Source organism: Cinclus cinclus, chromosome 25 (assembly GCF_963662255.1).
Source record: "Cinclus cinclus chromosome 25, bCinCin1.1, whole genome shotgun sequence".
In the NCBI taxonomy this organism is placed as follows: domain Eukaryota; kingdom Metazoa; phylum Chordata; class Aves; order Passeriformes; family Cinclidae; genus Cinclus; species Cinclus cinclus.
In genome coordinates, this window is record NC_085070.1 from 7,886,659 (window position 1) to 7,899,221 (window position 12,563).

Genomic DNA, 12,563 nt, shown 5'->3' on the forward strand with positions numbered 1-12,563 from the left:
ACAAAATGACACCTGCCAAGTGGGCTCTTGAGTTTGGCTTCTTGGGGGAAAGTGCCTCCTTTCAAAGCCAACTTGACTAACTAGCCTGCGGCCCGTGCTGCGCTTTAGACTACGAAAATTCCATAAGGACGAGGATTTCTCCCAGACCAAAGCTGCCCCCTCCTCCAAACCTGGCTGCCATCAGAGGCCCAAACGCGCCCTACAAAATGACATCTGCCAAGTGGGCTCTTGAGTTTGGCTTCTTGGGGAAAAGTGCCTCCTTTCGGAGCCAACTTGCCTAACTTGCCTGCGGCCCGTCCTGGGATTTTGCCTCCAAAAATTCCAGAAGGACGAGGATTTCTCCCAGACCAAAGCTGCCCCCTCCTCCAAACCTGGCTGCCATCGGAGGCCCAAACGCGCCCCTCAAAATGACATCTGCCAAGTGGGTTCTTGAGTTTGGCTTCCTGGGGAAAAGTGCCTCCTTTCGGAGTCAACTTGCCTGCGGCCCATGCAGGGCTTTTGCCTACAAAAATTCCATAAGGACAAGGATTTCTCCCAGACCAAAGCTGCCCCCTCCTCCAAACCTGGCTGCCATCGGAGGCCCAAACGCGCCCTACAAAATGACACCTGCCAAGTGGGCTCTTGAGTTTGGCTTCTTGGGTGGAAGTGCCTCCTTTCAAAGCCAACTTGCCTGCGGCCCGTCCTGGGCTTTTGCCTACAAAAATTCCATAAGGACGAGGATTTCTCCCAGAAGAAAGATGCCCCCTCCTCCAAACCTGGCTGCCATCGGAGGCCCAAACGCGCCCTACAAAATGACACCTGCCAAGTGGGCTCTTGAGTTTGGCTTCTTGGGTGGAAGTGCCTCCTATCAAAGCCAACTTGCCTAACTTGCCTGCGGCCCGTCCTGGGCTTGTGCCTACAAAAATTCCATAAGGACAAGGATTTCTCCCAGACCAAAGCTGCCCCCTCCTCCAAACCTCGCTGCCATCGGAGGCCCAAACGCGCCCTACAAAATGACATCTGCCAAGTGGGCTCTTGAGTTTGGCTTCTTGGGGAAAAGTGACTCCTTTAAAAACCAACTTGCCTGCTTCCCGTCCCGGACTTTTGCTACAAAAATTCCATAAGGACGAGGATTCCTCCCAGACCAAAGCTGCCCCCTCCTCCAAACCTGGCTGCCATCGGAGGCCCAAACGCGCCCCACAAAATGACATCTGCCAAGTGGGTTCTTGAGTTTGGCTTCCTGGGGAAAAGTGCCTCCTTTCGGAGTCAACTTGCCTGCGGCCCATGCAGGGCTTTTGAGTACAAAAATTCCATAAGGACAAGGATTTCTCCCAGACCAAAGCTGCCCCCTCCTCCAAACCTGGCTGCCATCGGAGGCCCAAACGTGCCCTACAAAATGACACCTACCAAGTGGGCTCTTGAGTTTGGCTTCTTGGGTGGAAGTGCCTCCTTTCAAAGCCAACTTGCCTGCGGCCCGTCCTGGGCTTTTGCCTACAAAAATTCCATAAGGACGAGGATTTCTCCCAGAAGAAAGCTGCCCCCTCCTCCAAACCTGGCTGCCATTGGAGGCCCAAACGCGCCCTACAAAATGACACCTGCCAAGTGGGCTCTTGAGTTTGGCTTCTTGGGGAAAAGTGCCTCCTTTCAAAACCAACTTGCCTAACTTGCCTGCGGCCCGTCCTGGGCTTGTGCCTACAAAAATTCCATAAGGACAAGGATTTCTCCCAGACCAAAGCTGCCCCCTCCTCCAAACCTCGCTGCCATCGGAGGCCCAAACGCGCCCTACAAAATGACATCTGCCAAGTGGGCTCTTGAGTTTGGCTTCTTGGGGAAAAGTGCCTCCTTTCGGAGTCAACTTGCCTGCGGCCCATGCAGGGCTTTTGCCTACAAAAATTCCAGAAGGACGAGGATTTCTCCCAGACCAAAGCTGCCCCCTCCTCCAAACCTGGCTGCCATCGGAGGCCCAAACGTGCCCTAAGAAATGACATCTGCCAAGTGGGCTCTTGAGTTTGGCTTCTTGGGTGGAAGTGCCTCCTATCAAAGCCAACTTGCCTGCGGCCCGTCCTGGGCTTTTGCCTACAAAAATTCCATAAGGACGAGGATTTCTCCCAGACCAAAGCTGCCCCCTCCTCCAAACCTGGCTGCCATCGGAGGCCCAAACGCGCCCTACAAAATGACATCTGCCAAGTGGGCTCTTGAGTTTGGCTTCTTGGGGAAAAGTGACTCCTTTCAAAGCCAACTTGCCTGCATCCCGTCTCGGACTTTTGCTACAAAAATTCCATAAGGACGAGGATTCCACCCAGACCAAAGCTGCCCCCTCCGCCAAACCTGGCTGCCATCGGAGGCCCAAACGCGCCCTACAAAAGGACATCTGCCAAGCGGGCTCTTGAGTTTGGCTTCTTGTTGAAAAGTGCCCCCTTTCGGAGTCAACTTGCCGGCGGCCCATGCAGGGCTTTTGCCTACAAAAATTCCATAAGGACGAGGATTTCTCCCAGACCAAAGCTGCCCCCTCCTCCAAACCTGGCTGCCATCAGAGGCCCAAACGCGCCCTACAAAATGACACCTGCCAAGTGGGCTCTTGAGTTTGGCTTCTTGGGGAAAAGTGCCTCCTTTCGGAGCCAACTTGCCTAACTAGCCTGCGGCCCGTGCTGGGCTTTTGCCAACAAAAATTCCATAAGGACAAGAATTTCTCCCAGACCAAAGCTGCCCCCTCCTCCAAACCTGGCTGCCATCGGAGGCCCAAACGCGCCCTACAAAATGACATCTGCCAAGTGGGCTCTTGAGTTTGGCTTCTTGGGGAAAAGTGCCTCCTTTCGGAGCCAACTTGCCTAACTTGCCTGCGGCCCGTCCTGGGCTTTTGCCTCCAAAAATTCCATAAGGACAAGAATTTCTCCCAGACCAAAGCTGCCCCCTCCTCCAAACCTGGCTGCCATCGGAGGCCCAAACGCGCCCTACAAAATGACATCTGCCAAGTGGGCTCTTGAGTTTGGCTTCTTGGGGGAAAGTGCCTCCTTTCAAAGCCAACTTGCCTAACTAGCCTGCGGCCCGTGCTGGGCTTTAGACTACAAAAATTCCATAAGGACGAGGATTTCTCCCAGACCAAAGCTGCCCCCTCCTCCAAACCTGGCTGCCATCGGAGGCCCAAACGCGCCCTACAAAATGACATCTGCCAAGTGGGCTCTTGAGTTTGGCTTCTTGCGGAAAAGTGCCTGCTTTCAAAGCCAACTTGCCTAACTTGCCTGCGGCCCGTGCTGGGCTTTAGACTACAAAAATTCCAGAAGGACGAGGATTTCTCCCAGACCAAAGCTGCCCCCTCCTCCAAACCTGGCTGCCATCGGAGGCCCAAACGTGCCCTACAAAATGACACCTGCCAAGTGGGCTCTTGAGTTTGGCTTCTTGGGGAAAAGTGACTCCTTTAAAAACCAACTTGCCTGCTTCCCGTACCGGACATTTGCTACAAAAATTCCAGAAGGACGAGGATTCCTCCCAGACCAAAGCTGCCCCCTCCTCCAAACCTGGCTGCCATCGGAGGCCCAAACGCGCCCTACAAAATGACATCTGCCAAGTGGGCTCTTGAGTTTGGCTTCTTGGGGAAAAGTGCCTCCTTTCGGAGTCAACTTGCCGGCGGCCCGTCCTGGGCTTTTGCCTACAAAAATTCCATAAGGACGAGGGTTTCTCCCAGACCAAAGCTGCCCCCTCCTCCAAACCTGGCTGCCATCGGAGGCCCAAACGTGCCCTACAAAATGACATCTGCCAAGTGGGCTCTTGAGTTTGGCTTCTTGGGTGGAAGTGCCTCCTTTCAAAGCCAACTTGCCTGCGGCCCGTCCTGGGCTTTTGCCTCCAAAAATTCCATAAGGACGAGGATTTCTCCCAGACCAAAGCTGCCCCCTCCTCCAAACCTGGCTGCCATCGGAGGCCCAAACGCGCCCTACAAAATGACATCTGCCAAGTGGGCTCTTGAGTTTGGCTTCTTGGGGGAAAAGTGCCTCCTTTCAAAGTCAACTTGCCTAACTTGCCTGCGGACAGTCCTGGGCTTTAGACTACAAAAATTCCATAAGGACGAGGATTTCTCCCAGAACAAAGCTGCCCCCTCCTCCAAACCTGGCTGCCATCAGAGGCCCAAACGCGCCCCACAAAATGACATCTGCCAAGTGGGCTCTTGAGTTTGGCTTCTTGGGGAAAAGTGCCTCCTGTCGGAGCCAACTTGCCTAACTTGCCTGCGGCCCGTCCTGGGCTTTTGCCTCCAAAAATTCCATAAGGACGAGGATTTCTCCCAGACCAAAGCTGCCCCCTCCTCCAAACCTGGCTGCCATCGGAGGCCCAAACGCGCCCTACAAAATGACATCTGCCAAGTGGGCTCTTGAGTTTGGCTTCTTGGGGAAAAGTGACTCCTTTCAAAACCAACTTGCCTGCATCCCGTCTCGGACTTTTGCTACAAAAATTCCAGAAGGACGAGGATTCCTCCCAGACCAAAGCTGCCCCCTCCGCCAAACCTGGCTGCCATCGGAGGCCCAAACGCGCCCTACAAAAGGACATCTGCCAAGCGGGCTCTTGAGTTTGGCTTCTTGGGGAAAAGTGCCCCCTTTCGGAGTCAACTTGCCGGCGGCCCATGCAGGGCTTTTGCCTACAAAAATTCCATAAGGACGAGGATTTCTCCCAGACCAAAGCTGCCCCCTCCTCCAAACCTGGCTGCCATCGGAGGCCCAAACGCGCCCTACAAAATGACACCTGCCAAGTGGGCTCTTGAGTTTGGCTTCTTGGGGAAAAGTGCCTCCTTTCGGAGCCAACTTGCCTAACTAGCCTGCGGCCCGTGCTGGGCTTTTGCCTACAAAAATTCCATAAGGACGAGGATTTCTCCCAGACCAAAGCTGCCCCCTCCTCCAAACCTGGCTGCCATCGGAGGCCCAAACGCGCCCTACAAAATGACACCTGCTTTGAGGGTTCTTGAGTTTGGCTTCCTGGGGAAAAGTGCCTCCTTTCGGAGTCAACTTGCCTGCGGCCCATGCAGGGCTTTTGCCTACAAAAATTCCAGAAGGACGAGGATTTCTCCCAGACCAAAGCTGCCCCCTCCTCCAAACCTGGCTGCCATCGGAGGCCCAAACACGCCCTACAAAATGACATCTGCCAAGTGGGCTCTTGAGTTTGGCTTCTTGCGGAAAAGTGCCTCCTTTCAAAGCCAACTTGCCTAACTTGCCTGCGGCCCGTCCTGGGCTTTTGCCTACAAAAATTCCATAAGGACAAGGATTTCTCCCAGACCAAAGCTGCCCCCTCCTCCAAACCTGGCTGCCATCGGAGGCCCAAACACGCCCTACAAAATGACATCTGCCAAGTGGGCTCTTGAGTTTGGCTTCTTGGGGAAAAGTGCCTCCTTTCGGAGTCAACTTGCCGGCGGCCCATGCAGGGCTTTTGCCTACAAAAATTCCATAAGGACGAGGATTTCTCCCAGAACAAAGCTGCCCCCTCCTCCAAACCTGGCTGCCATCGGAGGCCCAAACGTGCCCTACAAAATGACATCTGCCAAGTGGGCTCTTGAGTTTGGCTTCTTGGGTGGAAGTGCCTCCTTTCAAAGCCAACTTGCCTGCGGCCCGTCCTGGGCTTTTGCCTACAAAAATTCCATAAGGACGAGGATTTCTCCCAGACCAAAGCTGCCCCCTCCTCCAAACCTGGCTGCCATCGGAGGCCCAAACGCGCCCTACAAAATGACACCTGCCAAGTGGGCTCTTGAGTTTGGCTTCTTGGGGGAAAGTGCCTCCTTTCAAAGCCAACTTGACTAACTAGCCTGCGGCCCGTGCTGGGCTTTAGACTACGAAAATTCCATAAGGACGAGGATTTCTCCCAGACCAAAGCTGCCCCCTCCTCCAAACCTGGCTGCCATCAGAGGCCCAAACGCGCCCCACAAAATGACATCTGCCAAGTGGGCTCTTGAGTTTGGCTTCTTGGGGAAAAGTGCCTCCTTTCGGAGCCAACTTGCCTAACTTGCCTGCGGCCCGTCCTGGGATTTTGCCTCCAAAAATTCCAGAAGGACGAGGATTTCTCCCAGACCAAAGCTGCCCCCTCCTCCAAACCTGGCTGCCATCGGAGGCCCAAACGCGCCCCACAAAATGACATCTGCCAAGTGGGTTCTTGAGTTTGGCTTCCTGGGGAAAAGTGCCTCCTTTCGGAGTCAACTTGCCTGCGGCCCATGCAGGGCTTTTGCCTACAAAAATTCCATAAGGACAAGGATTTCTCCCAGACCAAAGCTGCCCCCTCCTCCAAACCTGGCTGCCATCGGAGGCCCAAACGTGCCCTACAAAATGACACCTGCCAAGTGGGCTCTTGAGTTTGGCTTCTTGGGTGGAAGTGCCTCCTTTCAAAGCCAACTTGCCTGCGGCCCGTCCTGGGATTTTGCCTACAAAAATTCCATAAGGACGAGGATTTCTCCCAGAAGAAAGATGCCCCCTCCTCCAAACCTGGCTGCCATCGGAGGCCCAAACGCGCCCTACAAAATGACACCTGCCAAGTGGGCTCTTGAGTTTGGCTTCTTGGGTGGAAGTGCCTCCTATCAAAGCCAACTTGCCTAACTTGCCTGCGGCCCGTCCTGGGCTTGTGCCTACAAAAATTCCAGAAGGACAAGGATTTCTCCCAGACCAAAGCTGCCCCCTCCTCCAAACCTCGCTGCCATCGGAGGCCCAAACGCGCCCTACAAAATGACATCTGCCAAGTGGGCTCTTGAGTTTGGCTTCTTGGGGAAAAGTGACTCCTTTAAAAACCAACTTGCCTGCTTCCCGTCCCGGACTTTTGCTACAAAAATTCCATAAGGACGAGGATTCCTCCCAGACCAAAGCTGCCCCCTCCTCCAAACCTGGCTGCCATCAGAGGCCCAAACGCGCCCCACAAAATGACATCTGCCAAGTGGGCTCTTGAGTTTGGCTTCTTGGGGAAAAGTGCCTCCTTTCGGAGCCAACTTGCCTAACTTGCCTGCGGCCCGTCCTGGGCTTTTGCCTCCAAAAATTCCAGAAGGACGAGGATTTCTCCCAGACCAAAGCTGCCCCCTCCTCCAAACCTGGCTGCCATCGGAGGCCCAAACGCGCCCCACAAAATGACATCTGCCAAGTGGGTTCTTGAGTTTGGCTTCCTGGGGAAAAGTGCCTCCTTTCGGAGTCAACTTGCCTGCGGCCCATGCAGGGCTTTTGAGTACAAAAATTCCATAAGGACAAGGATTTCTCCCAGACCAAAGCTGCCCCCTCCTCCAAACCTGGCTGCCATCGGAGGCCCAAACGTGCCCTACAAAATGACATCTGCCAAGTGGGCTCTTGAGTTTGGCTTCTTGGGTGGAAGTGCCTCCTTTCAAAGCCAACTTGCCTGCGGCCCGTCCTGGGCTTTTGCCTACAAAAATTCCATAAGGACGAGGATTTCTCCCAGACCAAAGCTGCCCCCTCCTCCAAACCTGGCTGCCATCGGAGGCCCAAACGCGCCCTACAAAATGACACCTGCCAAGTGGGCTCTTGAGTTTGGCTTCTTGGGGGAAAGTGCCTCCTTTCAAAGCCAACTTGACTAACTAGCCTGTGGCCCGTGCTGGGCTTTAGACTACGAAAATTCCATAAGGACGAGGATTTCTCCCAGACCAAAGCTGCCCCCTCCTCCAAACCTGGCTGCCATCAGAGGCCCAAACGCGCCCCACAAAATGACATCTGCCAAGTGGGCTCTTGAGTTTGGCTTCTTGGGGAAAAGTGCCTCCTTTCGGAGCCAACTTGCCTAACTTGCCTGCGGCCCGTCCTGGGATTTTGCCTCCAAAAATTCCAGAAGGACGAGGATTTCTCCCAGACCAAAGCTGCCCCCTCCTCCAAACCTGGCTGCCATCGGAGGCCCAAACGCGCCCCACAAAATGACATCTGCCAAGTGGGTTCTTGAGTTTGGCTTCCTGGGGAAAAGTGCCTCCTTTCGGAGTCAACTTGCCTGCGGCCCATGCAGGGCTTTTGCCTACAAAAATTCCATAAGGACAAGGATTTCTCCCAGACCAAAGCTGCCCCCTCCTCCAAACCTGGCTGCCATCGGAGGCCCAAACGTGCCCTACAAAATGACACCTGCCAAGTGGGCTCTTGAGTTTGGCTTCTTGGGTGGAAGTGCCTCCTTTCAAAGCCAACTTGCCTGCGGCCCGTCCTGGGATTTTGCCTACAAAAATTCCATAAGGACGAGGATTTCTCCCAGAAGAAAGATGCCCCCTCCTCCAAACCTGGCTGCCATCGGAGGCCCAAACGCGCCCTACAAAATGACACCTGCCAAGTGGGCTCTTGAGTTTGGCTTCTTGGGTGGAAGTGCCTCCTATCAAAGCCAACTTGCCTAACTTGCCTGCGGCCCGTCCTGGGCTTGTGCCTACAAAAATTCCAGAAGGACAAGGATTTCTCCCAGACCAAAGCTGCCCCCTCCTCCAAACCTCGCTGCCATCGGAGGCCCAAACGCGCCCTACAAAATGACATCTGCCAAGTGGGCTCTTGAGTTTGGCTTCTTGGGGAAAAGTGACTCCTTTAAAAACCAACTTGCCTGCTTCCCGTCCCGGACTTTTGCTACAAAAATTCCATAAGGACGAGGATTCCTCCCAGACCAAAGCTGCCCCCTCCTCCAAACCTGGCTGCCATCAGAGGCCCAAACGCGCCCCACAAAATGACATCTGCCAAGTGGGCTCTTGAGTTTGGCTTCTTGGGGAAAAGTGCCTCCTTTCGGAGCCAACTTGCCTAACTTGCCTGCGGCCCGTCCTGGGCTTTTGCCTCCAAAAATTCCAGAAGGACGAGGATTTCTCCCAGACCAAAGCTGCCCCCTCCTCCAAACCTGGCTGCCATCGGAGGCCCAAACGCGCCCCACAAAATGACATCTGCCAAGTGGGTTCTTGAGTTTGGCTTCCTGGGGAAAAGTGCCTCCTTTCGGAGTCAACTTGCCTGCGGCCCATGCAGGGCTTTTGAGTACAAAAATTCCATAAGGACAAGGATTTCTCCCAGACCAAAGCTGCCCCCTCCTCCAAACCTGGCTGCCATCGGAGGCCCAAACGTGCCCTACAAAATGACACCTACCAAGTGGGCTCTTGAGTTTGGCTTCATGGGTGGAAGTGCCTCCTTTCAAAGCCAACTTGCCTGCGGCCCGTCCTGGGCTTTTGCCTACAAAAATTCCATAAGGACGAGGATTTCTCCCAGAAGAAAGCTGCCCCCTCCTCCAAACCTGGCTGCCATTGGAGGCCCAAACGCGCCCTACAAAATGACACCTGCCAAGTGGGCTCTTGAGTTTGGCTTCTTGGGGAAAAGTGCCTCCTTTCAAAACCAACTTGCCTAACTTGCCTGCGGCCCGTCCTGGGCTTGTGCCTACAAAAATTCCATAAGGACAAGGATTTCTCCCAGACCAAAGCTGCCCCCTCCTCCAAACCTCGCTGCCATCGGAGGCCCAAACGCGCCCTACAAAATGACATCTGCCAAGTGGGCTCTTGAGTTTGGCTTCTTGGGGAAAAGTGACTCCTTTAAAAACCAACTTGCCTGCTTCCCGTCCCGGACTTTTGCTACAAAAATTCCATAAGGACGAGGATTCCTCCCAGACCAAAGCTGCCCCCTCCTCCAAACCTGGCTGCCATCGGAGGCCCAAACGCGCCCTACAAAATGACATCTGCCAAGTGGGCTCTTGAGTTTGGCTTCTTGGGGAAAAGTGCCTCCTTTCGGAGTCAACTTGCCTGCGGCCCATGCAGGGCTTTTGCCTACAAAAATTCCAGAAGGACGAGGATTTCTCCCAGACCAAAGCTGCCCCCTCCTCTAAACCTGGCTGCCATCGGAGGCCCAAACGTGCCCTAAGAAATGACATCTGCCAAGTGGGCTCTTGAGTTTGGCTTCTTGGGGAAAAGTGACTCCTTTCAAAGCCAACTTGCCTGCATCCCGTCTCGGACTTTTGCTACAAAAATTCCATAAGGACGAGGATTCCACCCAGACCAAAGCTGCCCCCTCCGCCAAACCTGGCTGCCATCGGAGGCCCAAACGCGCCCTACAAAAGGACATCTGCCAAGCGGGCTCTTGAGTTTGGCTTCTTGTTGAAAAGTGCCCCCTTTCGGAGTCAACTTGCCGGCGGCCCATGCAGGGCTTTTGCCTACAAAAATTCCATAAGGACGAGGATTTCTCCCAGACCAAAGCTGCCCCCTCCTCCAAACCTGGCTGCCATCGGAGGCCCAAACGCGCCCTACAAAATGACACCTGCCAAGTGGGCTCTTGAGTTTGGCTTCTTGGGGAAAAGTGCCTCCTTTCGGAGCCAACTTGCCTAACTAGCCTGCGGCCCGTGCTGGGCTTTTGCCAACAAAAATTCCATAAGGACAAGAATTTCTCCCAGACCAAAGCTGCCCCCTCCTCCAAACCTGGCTGCCATCGGAGGCCCAAACGCGCCCTACAAAATGACATCTGCCAAGTGGGCTCTTGAGTTTGGCTTCTTGGGGAAAAGTGCCTCCTTTCGGAGCCAACTTGCCTAACTTGCCTGCGGCCCGTCCTGGGCTTTTGCCTCCAAAAATTCCATAAGGACAAGAATTTCTCCCAGACCAAAGCTGCCCCCTCCTCCAAACCTGGCTGCCATCGGAGGCCCAAACGCGCCCTACAAAATGACATCTGCCAAGTGGGCTCTTGAGTTTGGCTTCCTGGGGAAAAGTGCCTCCTTTCGGAGTCAACTTGCCGGCGGCCCATGCAGGGCTTTTGCCTACAAAAATTCCATAAGGACGAGGATTTCTCCCAGACCAAAGCTGCCCCCTCCTCCAAACCTGGCTGCCATCGGAGGCCCAAACGCGCCCTACAAAATGACATCTGCCAAGTGGGCTCTTGAGTTTGGCTTCTTGGGGGAAAGTGCCTCCTTTCAAAGCCAACTTGCCTAACTAGCCTGCGGCCCGTGCTGGGCTTTAGACTACAAAAATTCCATAAGGACGAGGATTTCTCCCAGACCAAAGCTGCCCCCTCCTCCAAACCTGGCTGCCATCGGAGGCCCAAACGCGCCCTACAAAATGACATCTGCCAAGTGGGCTCTTGAGTTTGGCTTCTTGCGGAAAAGTGCCTGCTTTCAAAGCCAACTTGCCTAACTTGCCTGCGGCCCGTGCTGGGCTTTAGACTACAAAAATTCCAGAAGGACGAGGATTTCTCCCAGACCAAAGCTGCCCCCTCCTCCAAACCTGGCTGCCATCGGAGGCCCAAACGTGCCCTACAAAATGACACCTGCCAAGTGGGCTCTTGAGTTTGGCTTCTTGGGGAAAAGTGACTCCTTTAAAAACCAACTTGCCTGCTTCCCGTACCGGACAATTGCTATAAAAATTCCATAAGGACGAGGATTCCTCCCAGACCAAAGCTGCCCCCTCCTCCAAACCTGGCTGCCATCGGAGGCCCAAACGCGCCCTACAAAATGACATCTGCCAAGTGGGCTCTTGAGTTTGGCTTCTTGGGGAAAAGTGCCTCCTTTCGGAGTCAACTTGCCGGCGGCCCGTCCTGGGCTTTTGCCTACAAAAATTCCATAAGGACGAGGATTTCTCCCAGACCAAAGCTGCCCCCTCCTCCAAACCTGGCTGCCATCGGAGGCCCAAACGTGCCCTAAAAAATGACATCTGCCAAGTGGGCTCTTGAGTTTGGCTTCTTGGGTGGAAGTGCCTCCTTTCAAAGCCAACTTGCCTGCGGCCCGTCCTGGGCTTTTGCCTCCAAAAATTCCATAAGGACGAGGATTTCTCCCAGACCAAAGCTGCCCCCTCCTCCAAACCTGGCTGCCATCGGAGGCCCAAACGCGCCCTACAAAATGACATCTGCCAAGTGGGCTCTTGAGTTTGGCTTCTTGGGGGAAAAGTGCCTCCTTTCAAAGTCAACTTGCCTAACTAGCCTGAGGCCCGTGCTGGGCTTTAGACTACAAAAATTCCATAAGGACGAGGATTTCTCCCAGAACAAAGCTGCCCCCTCCTCCAAACCTGGCTGCCATCAGAGGCCCAAACGCGCCCCACAAAATGACATCTGCCAAGTGGGCTCTTGAGTTTGGCTTCTTGGGGAAAAGTGCCTCCTGTCGGAGCCAACTTGCCTAACTTGCCTGCGGCCCGTCCTGGGCTTTTGCCTCCAAAAATTCCATAAGGACGAGGATTTCTCCCAGACCAAAGCTGCCCCCTCCTCCAAACCTGGCTGCCATCGGAGGCCCAAACGCGCCCTACAAAATGACATCTGCCAAGTGGGCTCTTGAGTTTGGCTTCTTGGGGAAAAGTGACTCCTTTCAAAACCAACTTGCCTGCATCCCGTCTCGGACTTTTGCTACAAAAATTCCAGAAGGACGAGGATTCCTCCCAGACCAAAGCTGCCCCCTCCGCCAAACCTGGCTGCCATCGGAGGCCCAAACGCGCCCTACAAAAGGACATCTGCCAAGCGGGCTCTTGAGTTTGGCTTCTTGGGGAAAAGTGCCCCCTTTCGGAGTCAACTTGCCGGCGGCCCATGCAGGGCTTTTGCCTACAAAAATTCCATAAGGACGAGGATTTCTCCCAGACCAAAGCTGCCCCCTCCTCCAAACCTGGCTGCCATCGGAGGCCCAAACGCGCCCTACAAAATGACACCTGCCAAGTGGGCTCTTGAGTTTGGCTT